This window comes from Vombatus ursinus, unplaced genomic scaffold (assembly GCF_900497805.2).
Source record: "Vombatus ursinus unplaced genomic scaffold, bare-nosed wombat genome assembly UNPS02012758.1, whole genome shotgun sequence".
Classification (NCBI taxonomy): Eukaryota; Metazoa; Chordata; class Mammalia; order Diprotodontia; family Vombatidae; genus Vombatus; species Vombatus ursinus.
In genome coordinates, this window is record NW_020952536.1 from 1,064,153 (window position 1) to 1,073,631 (window position 9,479).

Below are 9,479 nucleotides of genomic sequence, written 5' to 3' on the forward strand. Positions count from 1 at the left end.
TCTATCTCTCGGTCTGTCTGTCTGTCTATCTATCTATCTATCTATCTCTTTGTCATATGAACTTGATGTATGTTCCTGATGTGAACCCTGTGTATTAGGTACACTCATGTGAATTATACTGTGAAATTGAGATGACTCCCAGAGATTACAAAATATGTCAATTTATGTTATTTATGATGGAAATTCACAGGTGTTCATGTGTACACCAGGTAATTTCAAGGACTGTGATTTTTTTTTCCTTTGGGGACATAATGTAAACTATCCAGTCTAGGGACACACCACTCATCTGGGCAGATAATTAAAGACAATGATCATGCTCCCTAAATCTTCTCTTCCTCAGGTTAAACATCCCCAGTTCCTTCACCTAATCCTTATATGTCACAATCTTGAGGCCTATTCTCAACCTACTGACCCTTCTCTGATCACGGTCCAATTTATCAATGTCCTTCCTGTTTATTGCCCTGCCATCTCCTTGACAACCATCTGGATCCCTGGACCAGAAACTGTCCCCTTGTGAACTTAAACCTTTCATCACCCTACCCCACCCCCCACTGAAGACTCACCAAGTTTTGATTGGTGAGTAAAATGGGAATAAGCATATTAACCTAGTATGAACAACTCCATTTTGTTTTGTTTCCATTTTGTGATTAAGTGGTCGTTTTGCAAATGATTTTTCTGTAGTAAGATAAGTCCTTGTGTATAGTTTGGTAATGTAGTATGTTTGTCCCCCAAATCTGGTAAACAACTGATAAACACTTGCTAATAGTGTCAGAAAACTAATGCTTTCATTAGTAGTGCCCTTTCATCATAAGCTTAGGTAATTGATCACCAATCAGAATTGAGGATGTAATTTTTAAACACCCTTAACTGGCACCATAAAAACTCATGGCAGGTCCCAGCTATCAGTCTGCCTCTGGGTGGACATAAGAATTAACTCCTCCACCTTCCCTGCATCCCACAATTGATCAAAGAGCAGTGTTGATGGCCACCAGAATATCACCTTGGAGGGAGACGTTCTGCCTATATCTGAGCAGAGAGGGAATATTGTAAATCCCAGTATGAGACACACGAGTAGAACCCATTAGTGGTTGTTCCTATGGGATTGATGTCTGTATTGTTGAATAATAGATCATTGAACCCTGCTGATTAATAAAGAATGGTTGTATGCACTGATGATTGTAAGTCTGATTTAGTGTTTCTCTCAATATAGATAAGGGGGGAACAAACCCGTGTTTAGCCCTAAGAATAGACTTGTCTAAACTTAGGAAAGGAAATTTGAAAAGAAAGTATAATACTAAGCCCATCTCCCCAAGGGGAACAGAGATAAGCAGATGAAGATAGAATATAGATATGGGAAGAGGTCCAAGAAGTGTGGGTGACAAAGATAAGGATACTAGACCAGTGGTCCAAGGTCATATGACTTTGATAAAGTTAAAACCACCAGAATAAAAATTTGATAATACCCCTTTGCGAGATGTTGAGAATTTCCTCCTTAATTAGGAGAAAAGGATAGACTTGATTACAGGGGAAAGTGTCTCTCTCCTTATGGAAATAGAAAATAAGCTAAGAAATTATGAAAAATAATGAATCTATGATTTGGGGTTTAATGACAGACATTATGCCAAGTAGACCTCAGACAGAAAAGTCAGAACAGCCAATAGAAGGCAAAGAAAGAATCATGATTTATTTGAAAGTGGCTCTGAATATGGATGATGCCTTATAGGTCTTTCACCCTATATCAACCCACAAGATTTTTAAGGTTAGAGAGGAAAAAGCCACTAACTTAGAACCTAGAGCCTATGACAGAATTGACCTGGGTCAGACTTTATAAAAGAGACAGATGCCACCTAGTTATTGTTGCTGTTGTTGTTGTTATTCAGTCATTTTCAGTCATGTTTGACTCTTCATGACCCCATTTGGGGTTTTCTTGGCAAAGATACTGGAGTGGTTTGCCATTTCCTTCTCTGGCTCATTTTACAGATGAGGAAACTGAGGCAAACAGGGTTAAGTGACTTGTCCAGGGTCACACAGCTAGGAAGTGTCTGGGTCCAGATTTGAACTCAGGAAGATGAGTCTTCCTGACTCCAGGCTCTGCACTCTGTCTACTGGACCACCTAGCTGTCTTACCTAGTTATTCAGAGTCTATTACTCAGATGATGAGTCCATTAGCTTAGATTGAGATGAGGTGAAAAATTTAGGGATGATTAGTAAGGACAAAAGGCTGACCCAAACTATTAAGAAAGGAGAAACTGTTAATAAGCAGCATAATCGAGAGGTTAGCAGGAGATACTCTCCTGCATTAGAATTTTGTGCTTGGAGGGAGTAATGGCCCACTAATGAAAGGACAATTAAGCCTTAGAAAACTCTGCCTGAGGCAGTACAGCTGTTATTAAAAAATGACCATTCTCATTAAAATGGGAAAAGGATCCACAAGTACAAAAATCTTTATAGCAGCTCTTTTTGTGGTGGCAAAGAAGTGGAAATTGAGGGGATGCTCATCAGTTGGGGAATGGCTGAACAAGTTGTGGTATATGAATGTAATGGAATACTATTGTGCTGTAAGAAATGATGAACAGGCAGACTTCAGAAAAACCTGGAAGGACTTGTATGATCTGATGCTGAGTGAAGTGAGCAGAACCAGGAGAATGTTGTACACAGTAACAGCCACATTGTGCAGTGACTAACTTTCATAGACTTGGCTCTTCTCAGCAATGCAGGGATCTAAGACAACTCCAAAAGACTCACAATGAAAAATGCTATCCACATCCGGAGAAAGAACTATGGAGTCTGGATGCAGATCGAAGCATGCTATTTGATCTCTTTTTTTCTTTTATTGTTTTGTTTTGTTTCTTCTTTCTCGTCATTGGTTCTAATACTTCTTTACAACATGACTAATGTGAAAATATGTTTAATAATGTGTATGTAGAAACTATATCAGATTGCACACTGTCTTGGGGAGAGGGGATGGAAGGGAGGGGGAGAAAATTGAAAACTCAAAAGCTTGTGGAAGTGAATGTTGAAAATGAAAAATGAATAAATTAATTAAAATTTTTTTTAAAAAGCCATCTTAGAACAGAAATACATGGATTTAAACCAGGATACTGAAAGGCCAGCACTGATACGTTGCACTGAGTAGATGAAGAGAATCTAAATTAGAGGTCTGAATAGTGACAAAACTTTACTCCTTTCCCTCTTTGAGAGGAGCAAATACTGTAGAACAAGCCACAACAACTTTAAGATTAAGTGAGGATGTTAGCTCAGAAACTAAATATTCACAAAATAGGAAACCCAACCAGTGGAATAATGTCTTTCAGGGGTGAAATGATAGTAAGCAAGGCATTCTTAGGAATTATGGAAAGAACAAGATAGGTCATGAAATGAACAAGATCCTACTGGGCAGAGCTATGGTACAAATTAAGACAAAGAAGAATATCTTTTGAATTTATTATCTTCGGTTTATCCTGACTATATCTTGTTTGTACTTAGTTGTTTTCAATTTGTGTCCCCCATTAAATGGTGAGCTTCTTGAGGGCAGGGACTATCTTTTGCCTTCTGCCTTGTCTTTTGAGGCAGCTAGGGGATACAATGGATAGAGCAATGGATCTCCAGTCAGGAAGACTTGAGTTCCAATCCAGTCTCATACATTATTGGGTGACTCACTTCACTCCTGTCTGCCTCAGTTTCCTCAATCATAAAATAGGGATAATAATAGCCTCTACTTCCCAGGGTTCTTGTGAAGATCCAATAAAATAATATTTGTAAAGTGTTTAGCACAGTGTATGTGGCACATAGTTGCCCCCTTTCTAGAACTAATTATTTGTCACAAGGGGGCCATCTCCAGTCGTCCTGATCTATATCCTGCCAGATGGCTCCAGAGGAGAGAGTGAGGATGGTGACTTTGCACAGCCCTCCCTCAATTAAATCCAAGTCACTTGCAAGTCATAGCATCACCTCCCTGGTGTCATGGTCCTCTTCAAGAATGAAGGGCAAGCAACAGCAACAAACATTGGGCATAATCAAGGGCAGAGGTAATCACATGCTGACACTGTTAGAGGCTGGTTCACAAGTGAGCAGACTCAGTAAGAAAAAATGAAAAAAACAAACAAACAAAAACAGACTTGGATGACCGCTTTGGGAGATTCCCAGACCCCAGGTTGGTAAATGTAAAGAAAGTCTGTGCATGTGCTATCCTCAGATTAGGAGAAGCAATAATCAGAATAAGAGAACTGAGTAAAAATGTTGTCTTATGGAAGAAACTAAAAATTAATATTCAGTTATTGGTAGGAAAAGCCTTATGGGTTTCAGTAGGCTTGATGCTCCAGAGCAACTTGTAAATACCCTTCAGCATAGAATTAAAGGAAGAGATAAGGAAATTATCTTGAAGGATTTAGAACAGAGAGGTATAAGTAATTAGGTGTTATGGTGAGTGCTTTACATGACCTACCAGCTGCCCCCGTCTTACTTGATTTTACTCACCATCTGCCATTATGAATAGGCACCTCAATTTTTCCTTTCCCCACCCCCATTTCCAGTTCTGGAAGCCTAATTGATCAATGAGTATTTATTAAGCTCCTACTACAAAACAGTCTCTTGACTTATGTCCTGCCACTGAACTTTGGTGACTCTGGACAAGAGTGAGGCTGATGACTTTGTGTAACTCTGCTTCACTTAAATCCAATTCATTCACAAGTCAAGGCATCACTCTGTGATGTCATTGGTCCTCTTTGAAAATGAAGGGTGAACAACAACTTCAAGACTGGCACTGTTCTAGGTGATAAGGATACTAAGTGCTAAAGAATGAAACTACCTCTACTAGTAATTACCTTACACTCTAATCAAATGAATACTACCATTGTTCTTGAAAGGGTGTGTCAATTAACTGTCCTATTGGTTTCACTTGCCAACAATCCAAAATACTCTTCCCTGGCCACCATCCTTCGATGGGTGGGGTCTCCTTCATTAAAATGATCGGGTGCTAATGATGAACCTCTAAAAAGCCCTGGACTTTCCCACTTAGCCCAGGTCCCTGGCTTTTGCCTGGAGCACCTGGCGCTTCCCACTTAATAATCCTTTCAACTGCCCTTTCAATGTGGCCCTCTTTGTCTGCACCTGGCCCCACCCCAGATTCCTTTTCTGTTACCTCTGGGTCACCCCAGGTTATTGGCCACACTATAAAAAAGGCCAGTCTCATCTACCAAATTGCCCAGATTCTTTAAGAGTCTGGCCTGCTTGTCAATACAAGCATCACAATAGCACAAGTTCTTAAAAGTCCTACCTGCTTCTATTGGCAAAACAACAAACCTTGTCTCTTACTGAAAGAAGACTTTAGTTGAATTCTTTCAAGGCGGGACCCATGCCTTTTCCCTTTGAATTTTGGGGTTCCCAGCACCCCTAAACTGCAATAGTTCAACCTCTTTATTTTATGAGTATGCCCTTTTTAGACTTCAGCAAATTCACAGTTCAGAAGGATCAAAGAGGGAAAAAATAAAATATAATGGCAAAGTACTTTCAGAAGTGACTTATTCTATATCTAGTAAAGGATCCAAGGCTTTGAGGGGCTCATTTATATATGAAAAGGTCAACAGAAACAAAGTTATAACCCCTAGGGCTTAGGATGACCAGTAAGATAGAGATTTTTAAAAATCTGTTGAACCCATACTCTCAGACATATTTGGTAATATTAGGAAAATGTCTACTGCCTACTTATAACCTAGCCTACTGAGATGAAGATTTGAGAACTGTACAGTATGATCACCATACATTAGTATGATATCTCTCACTGGGGGGCCTACCTCTGAAATGGGGAGTTTTGTCAAAAGGAAAGCCTAAACCTTTTCCTAAGAGACCTTGAAGATATAATGGACTTCAGAGTTAAGTGTCTGAGACAACCCATCTTGGTATGTTTTTATCATTCCTAGGCTAAATTTCTGTTCTTCCTGGAAAGACACAGCAGTATGTTAGCTGATGATTAAAGTAATGGTGGTAAAAACTACTCCTGATCATTAAGGATCAAGGTTGGTGGAGTCCAGAAAAAATGGCATCAAGGCCCTTCAGTACCAAGATCATGAAGTTATTTTGACTATCTGTACTCCTTATATGTTCCTCACTATAATATTATTTTAAGCTTGTACCTACTCTTAGAACTGACACAGAGTGTGCCCTAGCTGATAAGGGAGAATTATTTTTATAATTACTGTTCTTCCTAGGGCATTTGAAATGCCTTCACTAAAAGCTAATTAATGCTACTGGCTGGCTAGTAATGAGAAGCACACTAGTAGGGGCTTAAAAGCTATAGCACAAGCATTCCTACACAGGATTATCCCTAGAAACCAAGGTGGCAGTCATCTCTTGGGAGCTTAACCCATGAGTATAAATTGAGGGGGGATCCCAGAAGGTACTACATATGGATAAGATGATTGGAGTCGAGAGAAGGCAAGTAATTTACCCAAAGTCACATAGCTGGTAGAACCAGGATTTAAACTCTGGTAACCTGACCCCAAATTCCATGTTCTTTATTGTACACCAGGCTGCCCTAGGAAAGGGCCCAGGACCCACTGTACTCTCTCCAGGATCAGAGTAGAGATCCCTGGAGGGCCCTGTTCCCTACAGTAGCTATAGCCTTAGTGGGGATGTGTCCTTGATGGGACTAGACTGGGTCTAGGGGAACTCTGTGTGTGGTGAGTGAATCACTTGGCAATTGTGAATTGAGTTCAAAAGAAGTTGATGGAAGCTGTAGTTCCTGGGGGGAAAGGGAAGGGGCAGGTGGGAGGGGACATTAAGGGAAGCACAACCAATGGGGGACGAAGTTCTGGGATTGGAGAATGGTGGGGACCAGTCATCTAGGAGAAAAGAATTGTGGAGGATGCAATCTTGGAGCATAGGGATTGTATAAAATGGAGCTTCCAGAAGTAAAGGATTATGGGAGATGGAGTTCCCCCATAAGAGCTGACTGCAGACCATCTAAGGACTAAAGGATTGTGGGAGATGGAGTCTCCAGGAGGCGGATTCTAGGGAATGGAGTGATGAATGAGAGAGATTGTGGGAGATTCAGTTCCCCAGGAGAAGAGGATTGTGGGGAATAGAGTTTGTGTCCAAAGGAATTATGGGAAACGGAGTCTCCAGGATTGAGAGATTGTGGCAGAAAGAGTTCTGGAAGGAGGGCCTGAGATTGATGTGGGCTGGAGGAGGGTGTCAGAAGGGATGGGGTGAAAAGAAAACCAGAGAGCTCTGTTAGGGTCTCTTCCTGCACTGTCTTTGATGGCTCCTGAAGCCAAATGGAAGCAATGGTGGGCTTGGAGGCAGAAGAACTCACTCAAGTCCAGGCTCTGGCATCTTGGACAAGTCCCTTCTCCTAGCTGAGCCTCCATTCCCCTCTCTTGTTAAAAATGTGGGGGTGGGTCTGCCTGCTCTCTAAGGTTAATTCGTGCTTTGACATTATGTTCTCCACTCTAGGGCCTCTACCAGCTCTGACGTTCCCTGTTCTAAGGGCCCTCCCAGCCCTGACATTGCCTCTTCTAAGGCCCTCCCAGCTCTGAAATTCTCTGTTCTAAGGGCCCTCCCAGCTCTGATCTGTCCATTCTGAGCTCTCTGATATACAGAATACCCTTTTCAACTTCTCCAGCTTCCATCTGAGGTGATCCAGGCTTTTCTTATGGCCAAGAAGTTGGTGAATTTTATTGTTCACACACACATACACACACTCAGCTCAGAGGGTCCTATGTTCGTCCTCTTGCAGTGACCACTAAGGCTGGTAGCTGATACCAGGCTGCCAGGCTGGGCTTCCGCTCTGCAGATAAGACCAGGTGCCCTGGCCCCTCCCAGCTTCTTAAATCACTTTGGGACTTTGGACAAGATTTTTGCTTTCTCAGTTTCTGAAGGTGGGACATAAGCCAATCTCTGGGGTCCTAAGCAGGACTTTTGGAATAATCTTCACAGTAACTGGCATTTGTGTTGCGCTTTGAAGTTTGCAAAGCCCTTCCCCGATCCCTCCCAGCACTGTCATTTGTGCTGTGTCTGTCCTCAGTTTCCCTAGTGATATACTTGAGTACAGGTTGTACCCCCTCCACCTCCCCCAGTAGAACGTAAGCTCCTCAAAGGCAGGAACCTTTTGTTTTCTTTGATCTCATGCCCACCCCAGTGTGTGGCAGTGGGTATTGCTTAGTCAATGACTCCTGAGTTTGCACACTAAGATCCCAGGTTTCCAAGATTTCAGTATTTTACAACTCAAAGCTTCTCAAAGTTGGGGGTCTCAGATTCTTATGGAGAACTAGGTTAAGAACTGGAAGGGACTTTAGCTGCCATCAAGTCAACTCATCACTTCACAGATGAAGAACTGCAGCCCTTTGGAGATGAGATGGTGCCTCTAAAATCAGTAATAACGACCATTAGCATTTGCCTAGAACTTTAAGGTGAGCAAAGGACTTGACAAATAATATCTCATTTGAGTCTCAAAACAACCTTGGGACATAGATGCTATTATTATCTTCATTTTATTGATGAGGAAACCAAGGCAGACAGAGGTTAGCTGACTTGCCTGGGTTGCATAGTCAGTAAGCATCTGAGGTTGGATTTGAACTCAGGTCTTCCTGACTCTGGGCCCATTGCTCTATCCCTTGTACCACATAATTTCTAGTAAGTAGCAAAGACAGGAACACAACCCTAGTCCTCCCAACTTCCATTCCAAGGCACTTTGCATGGTACCATGTTGTCTCTGAGTATTCTTATTCCCATTTTATAAATGATGAGACCAGGGCATTGAATGGTTAGGGGACTTGCCCAGGATCAATGCAGCTAGTAAGGTGTGTAAGGCAGAATTTGAATCCGGATCTCCTAACTCCAAACTCCTTGCTTAATCCACCACATCCCATTGCCTCTGTTCAGTTCTACGAGTCTAGATTCTGATGTCCTAGAATTCTCAGAATCTGGAACCTGGGATTCTAAGAATCTAGAAATTCAGAATAAAAGGACTCTAAGATCCTGTTGTTTAGAAGACTGCAATTTGAAGATTCTAATATTCTCTGCCAACATGTTTCAATAACAGCCCACAACAAGTCGACTCGTGCCACATACAAACCCCGTACCCTCTCAGCAATGACGACACGGAGCCAATCTTGTCTCTCTCTCCACCAATATATTTGATACTTGTCCAGAACCAGAGAGATGGAGTCGGCCATTGGGAAATAAAAAAAGAGGGACAGGGAGAGAGAGCCAGAAAACGGAGAGAGGGCAACGAGGACACGGGAGAATAGAGGGGAGTCGCGAGACGGAAGGACAAGGAGAGAGAGACGGCGACACGGGGAAGAGGGGCTATGGGGAGGAAAGAAAACCAGGGAGAGAAAGCAAGCCAGGGAGAGCCGGGAGCAGGACGTAAGAACTTTGGGGGTGGGGGAGGCCGGGGGGCCGAAACCCGGCTAAGGGAAGAGAAGGCCCCTCCCCCCAGAATACAAAATAAGGGCGTGGGAACTGGGGGATGGTTCTCT